We start from the raw sequence: 11,510 nt of genomic DNA on the forward strand, positions 1-11,510 counted from the left end.
ATGGAATTATGGAACCATTTGGATTGGAAGTGACCTTTAAAGGTCATTTTCCTTCATTGGGGGCTCCAAGAGAGCTGGAGCGGGACTTGGAAAGAAGTGATGGGACAAGGGGTGGGTTAGGGGATGGAAGAGGGGAGGGTTAGGTGGGGCATTGGGAACAAATTCTTCCCTGTGTGGGTGGTGAGGCCCTGGAGTGGATTTCCCAGAGGATTCCCCATCCTTGGAAGGGTCCAAGACCAGGTTGGATGGGGCTTGGAGCAGCCTGGGAGAGTGGAAGATGTCCTTGCCTGTGGCAGGGGGTGGAACAGGATGAGCTTTAAGGTGCCTCCCATCCCAGTGCATTCCATGATTCCGTGTGGAGCCACAAAGGGCTCAAACCCTCACGGGAAAGTCTGGAAGCACTTTGGAATCTCTGCGTGAAGGGAGCTCCAGACGTCGTATTTCAGTCAAAAATGGGTCTCACCCGGGTTCAGCTCCATGGCTCCCAAGAGGCTTCAGGATCCAGGTGAAACCTCAGCATCCAAATGAAAACCACTCTGCATCATCACAATCCTGTTTTTATCCAAGGGATTAGGCTTTAACTCAGGCACAACCTTATCTTTTATGATAAAAAATGGAGTAATTCTGCACAGTCCAGAGGGTTACAGGGCTTTGATCAGATTATTAATAAAAAGGATAAATAATGCAAGTATATAAATAATTTTAAATTATCTGAGTAATAATAAAATATTATAATAACAAGAAAATATTTGATTAATAATAAGACATTTTATTAATAAGATAAATGATAATTAAAGTATTCAATATAATAAATGTAAAATAACATCTAATATAATAATAAAAGTATTCAACATAAAATATTGGAGTAATAATATAATTATCTAATCAATAATACAGTTATCAGATTAATAATAAAATATCCGATTATTGATTAAATATTTGCTTAATATTAGACTAATAAAATTATCAGATTAACAATGTAAATATTGAATTACTAACAAAAATATCAGCTTAGTAAAAAAAATTGGATTTATGATGAAAATATCTGATTAGTAGTAAAAGTATTTTATTAATAAAAAAATATTTTATTAATAATAAAAAGACAAGTGCTGTGCTCAGGCTTGAGGGTTTTTTACTGATCCCTTTTGTGGTGTGAAAGGACAAAAAGGAAGAAAATCGGTGAGAAATGGGCACTTTTGGAGGCAATTGCAGCGTCCTATTCGTGCCTCTCCCTTGGAGGGGATGAGTCACCCACTGAGGATCAGACACAGCAGCTGCTCCAGGTGACGCCAGACTTCGGAGCTTCCAAGGGGAACTGGGAGCAGCAACTGGGAACCCCCGAGGGGGTTCAGTGCTGTTTACACACTCGGAGTATCCCAGGTGCCGCAGGGGAGGCTTGGAAGGGAATATCCAAACCTGTTCTGCTCATCAGAGGAGCCGTCAAGGGCTCCCCAGTTTCTGGAGACGCGTTCCAGCACCTCCTTCTGCATCCAGTTGTCCCTGTTGGAGTAGGAGGGGAAAATCTCATCTGGCATTTGGGCTGCCGAAAAATACTGTATCGTTTAGTGTTTATTTAGAGCGGTTCCTTTCCTCCAGCAGCTTTTGATCCAGCTCCTGCTGGTTCTGCAAGGAGAGCATCTGGCCCAGTTTAGGTCTTTGGACCACATGGATTTAAGACCAAGACCAGATTTCTGGGTTTTGGACACAATTAAGTTCAAGGTCAAGTTTCAGGTCTTGAGAACATAAAAACTTAAGACCAACACGAACATTCACATCTTTGAATCACACCAGTTTGAGATCAAGGTCAAATTTAAGGTATTTGGACCACAAAAATTTAAGACCAAGGCTAAATTCCAGGGTTTTGGACCACAGAGACCTAAGACCAAGTCCGAATTCCAGGTTTTCAGACCACACAAATTTAAGACCAACACCACCATTCATGTGTTTGGACCACAGAAATTTAAGATGAAGGCTGAGTTTGAGTTCATTGGACCATTTAGATTTGAGCTGGGGTGATAAAGTGGATTATTTTCTTTCCAGCACCAAAGCACATTGAAAAATGTGTGTAAAACATAAAAAATAGGTGCAGTGTTGATGTTTCCACGGCCGTGTCCACTGCTGGCTCCTCATTGGCTCATCCCTACGTTCACAGAACAACAGAATCATTGAGTATCCTGAGCTGGGTGGGACCCACAAGGATCACCCAAGTCCAGCCTCTGTGTCAAATGTCAATTCGAGATCACCCACAAATTTTTTGATGGAAAATGTCATGAGAGTGACTCCATAAGGCTGCAGACATTTTGAGTGTTGGTGTTCAGGGGCTGAGCTGAAGCCATGGGAAGAAGAAGATCAAAAGAAGAGGCCCTCGGCTGATGTCTTGGGACGTGTTTTCCGTCACCACCGGGCTGTGAACGCCGAGAGAAGGAGTTTGCTGACACCCTGTGCCCAGCCAGAGTGGGAGGCTCCGGGAGTGCTGGTGGATGAGCGGGACCTCAGGAATGAGGGGAATACAGGGCGAGGGGAGGAGCTGGTGGAAGGTCAGCTCTCCTTGGAGCTGGTGTTGATTCTGTCTCAGTGTTGGTTTTATGCCAGAGGTTCACAGGTGTTTTACAGAACATCCCAGGCTGAGTCAGCCTCGGAGCACGAGTCCATGGGGAACGTCAGCTTCCATGGATTGAGGACCTCATTGTCCAAGTGCTGTCCTAAATATTACCTCCCACTGCTGTAACAACCTCTTGCTTGTGGCACCCTGGGAGCTTCCTGAGTGTTTCCAGGCGAGAACTGGCTCATCCCACAGAATCGCAGAACTATGGAATATCCTGAGCAGGAAGGGACCCACGAGGATCATTGAGTCCAACTCCTGCCCTTGCACAGACACCCCAAAAATCCCACTAATTACAAAATCCAACCTCCTGGGAGCGCTGTCCAAACGCTCCGGGAGCTCTGGCAGCCTCGGGGCTGTGCCCATTCCCTGGGGAGACAGGGCAGTGCCCAGCAGCCTCTGGGGAAGAACCTTTCCTGCTATCCAACCTAAACCTCTCCTGGCACAGCTCCAGCCCTTCCCTGGGGTCCTGTCCCTGGTCCCCAGAGCAGAGATGGGAGCTGCCCCTCGGGACGAAGCTGCAGCCCCCAATGAGTCTCTCCTCAAGACTCCTCCAGCTGGACAAACCAACCCTCAGCTGCTCCTTGTGTGGCCCCTCCAGACCCTTCCCCATCCTCGCAGCCCTCCTTTGGATGCTCCAGAGTTCTCCAGGATGCTCCTGGCACCCCCAGGAATTCAACCGAGGGCCCAAATGCACTAGACACCACCATCTAGTGGGAGGAAAGGGTTGTGCTTGTACTGGTGTGGAGCTGGTCTTTGCCCCACTTCTCCCAGTCTGACTGGCGGAATTTTTTACATCTTTGCTGTGCAGATGTGACCAGAACAAGACGTTCCCTCCTGATTTAATTTGGCAAAAAGCCGTGAAATTAGTCATGGCTGTAGTCATGTAGCACCATGAAAATAGTGGGGCTCATTGCTGGGCCTCTGTCCAAAATTCCTGGTGATTAGAAGAGCATTAGTGAGCTGTGATTACCCTGGTGCCACATCCAACCCTCCCTGTCCTGGGAGGGAGCTGCAGAAAGGTGACTGCTCTGATACAGACACACCAAGTTCCACCAGGTGGGTGGGAGAAGTGGAGAAGACCTGGTGTGCTTTAAATTTGGGGACCTTCTGCTGTCAAATGAGGCATAAATATTTTGTCTCCTACAGCAATTTGTGTGGGATGGGGTGGAACTGGGAGAGGGAGGCAGAGCTGATGTGGCCCTGTAAGCTACAGCCCAAGGGTGGCATCAGGTGGCCTCAGGTATCTTTTGGGGACTTGGGGTTGTCAGGGGTCAAGTGGGCTGGGAGCCAGAAGAGAGACTGATCTGATGAACCTTTTGTGATATCCAGGGCTGTGAAAACCTGAATTCAGAAGTTTGGCTTAGAAAAGTGGAAGAAAACACAATGAAACCATCCATTACCTTTTGAAATTTGTTCTGGGAGGACAACCTGGACCCAGCCATGACCCTGTTGGCTCTGGCCACAGCAAGGAAATAAAGACTCTATGTGAACTCTTTCTTTGCTTGAAAAGCTCCAAATTCTCAAGGCAGGTGCTGTGAGAACTCTGCCCAGGGCCCTCGGGGTACCTCAGGAGTACCAGCAGGGGGATTCAGCAAAGCCCAAGGAAAGACAAACTGGAGGCACAAAATGAAGCTGAGTCAGAGCAGCTCCAGGCCAAGTGTCCTCCCCTGGGCTCCAATCCTGCTCTTCCAGCTGGGAATGCCATGGACGCTGCCTGTGTTTAAATGAAACATCCAGGACTTCAATCGCTGCCCTGTGTGGGTGTAATTGATAGCGCTGTCAAGAACCCCTCATTAAGCTGCTTGTCTTTCCAGCTGCCTCATCCTATCAATTATCTCCCTTGCTGGGCCGAGGGCAAAGTGTTCCAGAGCAGAACATTTGCAAATAATGAGGTACTGGGAAACCTTTGGCATCAGCTGCTCTTGGAGACAGAATTCCAGCAAGGTTCCTGGTAACCAGATTTGTTTTTCATCAGCTTTCTTGTAAAAGGTGGTGAAAACCCCTTTGATGAGCCCAGGAACAAAAAAAAACCCTAAAAAATTTTAAAATCCCTGAAAAACTGAGGAGAGAAATGAGCAGGAGAAATATTATCCTATTTCTTGGTGATTTGAAATGCTTAAATGTTTAATGGCCACAAAAACACTGACCGAGGTTTGAGCCTATTGAAAAAGTTCAGGATTAATCTGGTGGAGTAGCAGAGGAAAATTATTTCTTCTGAGTGATCTGAAATGAAACCTTCACCATTTTTTGTTTTGAAAGAGACCTTGGCAGGAAGCCATGAGCAGAGAGATGAAATCTTGGCTCCACCTCTCAAGCTCTCAGCAACTCTGTGAAACTTCTCAGCCTTTTCTTCTCTGTCTGTCAAGACACTCCAATAAATCCCTTCTTATTTGCCTTGAGCTATCCTGAAGGCTTGAATTACAAGCTCCAATATAAAGGATAGTGACAGGGAGTAGCAGATGGATTAATAAGGAATTTTGCAGGATACAGGTCGCTGCTTCCAACTTACCGCTGCTCTCAAGTAAACGATCAACCAGTGTCCAATTAACAGCCTTGGGGCAGAGCCTCCTGGTTTCAAAGCTCTTTCTTGTCTTCCCCATGTGAGTTTCATTTTCCATGTGTTCTACACAATCAAAGCCAAAGACTTAACAAGAATCACAGAACCATGGATTGGGTTGGAAGGGAACTTAAAACTTGTCCAGTTCCACCTCTGCCGTGGGCAGGGACATCTTTTGCTTCCAGGCTGCTCCAAGCCCCAATGTCCAGCCTGGTCTGAGACACTGCCAGGGATCCAGGGGCAGCCACAGCTTCTCTGGGAAATCCATTCCAGGGCCTCCCCACCCTCACAAGGAGGAATTCCTGCCCAATATCCCATCCAGCCCTGCCCTCTGGCAGGGGGAAGCCATTCCCTGTGTCCTGTCCCTCCAGCCCTTGTCCCCAGTCCCTCTCCAGCTCTCTTGGAGCCACTTTAGGCACTGGAAGGGACTCTAAGGTCTCCCTGGAGCCTTCTCTTCTCCAGGCTAACACCCCAGCTCTCCCACCTTGTCTCCGTGGCAGAGGAAACTGTCCTTGGAAGAAAGAAACACTCTCCAGGCCATTTCCTAAGCTGCAATTACTGTAAGGAAGGAGAACAAACTAACCCAAGAGAAGAATCTGAGCTGACTGCACGCTTTACACCCAGAGTGATTCCACTGGGTTTCATAAACGTTCACTTGTTTTGCATATTTAAGCCTCCCAATTTCTGCCAGGCATGGCAAACCCCAGGAAAAGCCCAAATTATTCCTTCTTGTCAACCAAGCCCCACTCCTGAGATGTGTATAAAGGTGGAGTGCAGAGGTATCAGAGCAGAGGGGTCCTTCTGGGTTGTGTCCTTGCCTCCATCATGTCTTCCAGCATGAGCCAGTAGCTGTCAGCTGGGTGAGCTTCCCATGGGAGAAGATTCTTCCCACCATCCTCTGCTTCTAGCAGGTTGACCCTTGGCTGAAGCAGCGCTTCCCCCTCCTGGCATTGTTTGGGAGAGGCTATGGACCCTGAAGCCATGGCCAGAGCCTCCAAAACACAAAGGGATGGAAATGGGTTTGTTTCGGGCTCTGGGGAGGTCAGGGGTGCAGGGGCACCAGTGGGTCGGGCTGCAGATGTGGAGCTGCTCACCTGGTGCAGGTCAACAGGGACCTCTTGCAGCCCCTGGATGTGAAGGTTAACCCTGAAGTCCAGAGGGTCCGAAAACAGGAGAGGGAGCAGCTGAAGAGCCTCCACAACCAATTGGCCTGTTTGATTGACAAAACGAGAGCTGAGAGAAGACTTTGGTGTTCCAGACTTTGGTTGCTCCTTCACTGCAGTTCATAAGCCTTGGGCTGGTTTGGGTGTGTGAGACCCCGGTGCCATGAGGGCAGGTCGAGCCTGTTACATTTTTTAAATCGGATTTATGCTCTTAAATACTTCTATGAACTGCATCTGGTTTTATTATTAATAATGGGAGGGAGCTGTTCCTCCAAAGTGTCCAACGGGGCTTTGGCACTGTTGGCTCCTCTCTGCAGCCAGACTTTTTTCCATGGTCTCCTATCCATGAATGGGGGTTTCCACTCTCAGCCCAGTGATGCAGATTTATTTAAATGTTTGGTGATTCTGTAGCTGCCACAAAGGCTGTGCTGTCCAGAGCTTCATTGGAGAAGGGAAGAGCAGCAAGATCACTTTGCTCTAGGATTCATGGATTCATGGAATCATGGAATCACAAAATATGCTAAGTTGGAAGGGACCCACCAGGATCATTGAGTCCAACTCCTGGCCCCATGCAGGACACCCCAACAATCCCACCATATGTGGAATGGACTTCAAGGATCATCCACTTCCAACCGCTTTCCATGGCAGGGACACCTCCCACTTGATTGCAGGAAGGTCACTCTGACCCCCTTTTGTCCTCTCATCCCATTCAATGAGCCTGGGGACTGCTGATCCAGAAGAGCAAATTCCTTGTGCCCCCCACACTCCTGTGGTCCCAACAGGAGTCATCCCCACACGCACCTGAACGGGCGGCTTTGCTCTCTGAGTGCTGGTGCACCTCCTGGAGCAGCAGAACAGGGAGCTGGCTGCCAAATGGGATGTCCTGTGGAAGCAGGTGCTGCCAGCCCAGAAGGACAACAGGAATGTCTTGGGCAGCTTTGCCTGCGCTGCTGGTGGCAGTGGCTGGACTCGCTGTGGTGGGAACAAGACCAAGTGAAGCCTGAGCTGAACCACTCCGAGAAGCTCGTGCAGGACTTCAGGTGCCAGTGAGTGAGGAGAAACCACCCTTGAGGCAGGAGCTCCAACAGCTGCACTAAAGGGACTCTTGGCTTGGGCTGTATCAATAGACTTCCAAAAAACTGAGACAACAAAGGCTGCGATTCAAGAGACCAAGACTTAAGGAGCTGAGATCCATAAGGGTGATGTGCAAAAACCTGGGATCCAAAAGGCTGAGATCCAAAAGCTGAAATCCAAAAGCTGAGATCCAAAAGGTTGAGATGCAAAAGGATGAGATCCAAAGCACCCTGTCCCCTGAATACCCACTCAAACAAGATCTCCAGTCTTGGAATGACCCCTTCACTGGTCTCTTTTCCCCACCAGATATGAGCAGGAAATGAACAGATGCACCACTGCCGAGAGCGACTTCATGTTGCTGAAGAAGGTAAGGGATTGGGATGAACGGAAGGCTTGGATGCAGAGATCCAAGGAGTTTCCCCTGATCCACTCCTTGCAAGGCAAGGGGCAGGTCTAGAGAATCTTAGAAGTTCTTGGACAGGTGTAGGGTGTAGAAAAACACGCCATCGAGAGAATACTTCATTCTAAATGGAATGCTTTCCTGCTCCTCATGCCCGAATTACAACTGTTTTTCAGAAAGAACACTTCAATACTGGATATATTCTTGGGAAAGCCTTAGCTGTTGCTGGTCAGGAGATAACTGAGTTTCTCAAACAACATTTCTTACTCCAAAAATATAATGGAATTTCCTTAGATCCTTGTGTAGGCATAATTTTGACTTCTAAATGTCTGGAAACTCTTTTAGGATGTGGAGTGTGTCCATCTGACCAAGGCAGAGCTGGAAGCAAAGGTGGAAACCCTAAAGCAGGAGATCAAGTTCCTGAAATGTGTTTCTGCTCAGGAAGGGATGCTCCTGTGCCAACCGTTCCTCATGGCAGCTCTTCCTCCCATCCACTCCTTGTCCATATGAATTCGGGCTGGATTAACCAGTCAGACTCTGGAAACCCCAGAGCAGCAAGATTTTGAGATCCGAAAAAAAAAGAAACCAAACCCAATTTCAACTCCTGGGGTGTGGCTCAGGTCCATGGTGGTGTTACTTCCACTGGGATGTGAGATGAGAAATCCAGGGACAGGGATGCTCTGGTGACTTATGGCCACTTATCACCCCTAGGAAAAGGCTGAGCTGGGGAGAAGTCCCTGTGACGCTTCTGTCATAGTGAAAATGGTCAACAGCCAAGCCCTGGACATGCAGGGCATCCTCAAGGGCACAGAGCACTGGTGGGAGGATATAGCTTGGAAAAGCAAATCCCAGTTGGAAGCATTGTACAGAGCCGGGGTAAGTCTGGTGACAGCTTCATAAGTGTCTCTCTGTCAGAAATAACAGTGCAAAAGTGGTGGGGTTTGGTTCCTGTCTTCAAGAAGTGATTTCTGGACCTGGTTTTCCATTCTGATAAACTCTGTGAGTCTCAAAGCTGTGAGAACACCCCTGGAACAGAGATGGTGGGATGTGCTGGGAATGGGGAGGTGTAGATGAGTTGACCAGTGAAAGAAAGTTTCATTTGCTGCTGGCAGTCTCAGGATCCACAAATCTTTTTTTCTAAACCAAGTTTAATTCACTCTAGAAAGAGACTCAAGGCTCCTACGGCAACCACAAGTATCAGCTCCCAGCTCTCTCCTTGCTTGCTAATAGTCCCAAGAGCTTGAGGAGGAAAAGTGGAGGCACTTCAAGAAGCTGAAGTCCCACCAGCGAGAGATGGAAGAGCTGAGTTTTGTGATCCAGAGGAGGCAATGTGACCTGGAAAACGTGAAGGAACAGGTGGGATGGACGGGATTTACTCCCTGGATCCTATATGCCACTCCCAAGTTGTGTTTTCTACACCTTTGTGGCATCTATAAAAAAATGGGGACAAATTTTTTAGCAGAGCCTGTGGCAATAGAACAAGGAGTGACGGTTTTAAACTGGAGGAGGGTGGATTTAGATTAGATTGGAGGAAGAAATTCTTCCCTGTGAGGGCAGGGAGGCCCTGGAATGGATTTCCCAGAGAAGCTGTGGCTGCCCCATCCCTGGCAGTGCCCAAGGCCAGGTTGGACAGAGCTTGGAACAGCCTGGGATAGTGGAAGGTGTCCCTGACCATGGCAAGGGCAGGACTGGATGAGCTTTATCTCCCTTCCCACCCAAACTATTCCATGATCCCACAATTTCTTTCATCTTTATCAAAGAGAGTTGCCTCACACTGGCTCCATCGGTCTAGGGAAGCTCTTCCAGTGCTGAACAGGGAAGAAGGATTATCTCCCAGCTTATTTTCTGTTGGATCCTTTTGATTATTGCAAAGAACTAATTGCACCAAATTAGATCATGGAATTAACTACAGCTCTCAGAAAATTGCTGGAATTGCTTCAGCCGGAATTCTGGCTTCTGACATGGGTTCAAAGCATCCAATGAACAGGTAGAATTATGACTCACCAGTTATTCATCACCCGTAAAAACTGGTATAATTTCCAGACCATCTAATTCATTATATAGTTTATAACGGGAAGCAATGGGAAACCTTAATTATTAGTTCCAGTTAGGGCAGAGTACTGGTATCCTCCAAACAACACTCAAACCCAATCTTGGCAGCACAAGGACGTGTTCAGACGTCCTGGAGTATTTTATAATTGATTATTGATTTTGGAAAGTTTGGCTTTCCTAAAAAAAGCCTCAGTACCCCCCAGTTTAGGACTCTCAAAATGGGCAGGAATTTCTCTTTTAGAGATGGGAATGATGAGAAAGAAGATAGGGAAAGGCAGGAGGTCTCATGTCCCCCCAGCAGGTCTTGTCTCTGCAAACATCACTTGGTGACATTGAGCAGCACAGGGGTTGTGCCCTCAGAGGCTCCTGGGAGGGGCACAATGAGCTGCAATATGAGCTCCAGACAGCCAAGGACAAGCTGGCATGGATGCTGCGGGATTCCCAGGAGCTGTGGAATTGCAAGATGGCCCTGGATATTGAGATTACAACCTACAAGACTCTGCTGGAGGGTGAGGAGAGCAGGCGGGTTCCACCACAGCCGTGTGTGGGCAGCGCTTGGTCCTTGGGGCTCCTCCACAGAGTCCAGGAGGGTGGAAAGTGCTAGAAATGCTCATTCCATCATGGATAACCTTGTGACCTCCTTCTCCTCCAGGATGTGCCCTGGGAGCCCTGTGGGAGCATGTAAGTAACATCAAGGTTCTCAATTTTCCTTACAAAGTTAAACCACCTCACTCTGGCTTGGAGGGGAAAGAGAAGGAGAAGGAAGAGGAGGAGAGGGGAGGCTGCGTCCTCCCCACGAGGGACTCCCATTATGTTTTCCCACAACAATGATTCCCATTGGCTCTGGGACTGACCAGGGATGTGGGTCTGGACAGCCCAGAAGGTTCAAGTCCTCCTGCAGTGCTGCATCCCGACCCCACAACATTTGTGCCTCTCACAGAGGATTCACTTCCAGAAGTGTGGCTGGCTCCGTAGCCAGGAAATTTGTTCCTGGCGCTCCTGGCTGCATCCCCAGGAGAGAGGAATTTAGGGCTGGAGCTGGGGGCTCAGCCTTTCTGGGCACTGGGGCACTTGGGAGGTGTGGGAAGAGCTGCAGGGCTGCCAAGAGCATGGGAAGCTCTGCTCAGCCATGAGGGATGTGTGGGCCAGGGGTGAGGATTTGAGCTGGACCTCCTTGTCCCAGATCTGAACTTCAGCTGTGAGGGTCAGGACAAGCAGGATTTAAGAGCTAAAGTAGAAAAATGAAAGTCCTGCTTCACTTCCAGTGCTAAAAATAACCTCAACTCCACCTCAACAGGAGGCAGAGGCAGATTGGGTGTGAGAACAGTGGAGCATCAGGAGACCACATCAGAGAAGCTCCACTGCTGGGATCACATCAGAAAGGGACACTTGAAACATTAAAAACCCCCAAATCCTTTTGATTTCCACTCTTTCTTTAAAGGGTTGTTGGTTGTGTTGGGGCACTTATCCTCTTATCACTCAATTCCTGTTTTCCCATCAGGCTCTTTTATTTTTCCTGATTAAACCTTTGCTATCTCTGTGCCAAGCCGTGAGATTTAATCCAGAATCTTTTCCCTAAAGTGTTCTGGGAAGTGTTTCTGGAAAGGAGCTCATCAAAGTCTCTCTGATGTAGCTTTAGGAGGGTGACTGGAGTTTTGT

General features: G+C 48.2%; 1 pseudogene; it reads left to right on the top strand.

Annotated features, from left to right (window-relative positions):
- The first annotated feature begins 5,987 nt into the window (after nucleotides 1-5,987).
- Nucleotides 5,988-11,053, top strand: LOC138099896 (keratin, type II cytoskeletal 73-like; annotated as a pseudogene).
- The last annotated feature ends 457 nt before the right edge of the window (nucleotides 11,054-11,510 follow it).

This window comes from Aphelocoma coerulescens, chromosome 29, assembly GCF_041296385.1.
Source record: "Aphelocoma coerulescens isolate FSJ_1873_10779 chromosome 29, UR_Acoe_1.0, whole genome shotgun sequence".
In the NCBI taxonomy this organism is placed as follows: domain Eukaryota; kingdom Metazoa; phylum Chordata; class Aves; order Passeriformes; family Corvidae; genus Aphelocoma; species Aphelocoma coerulescens.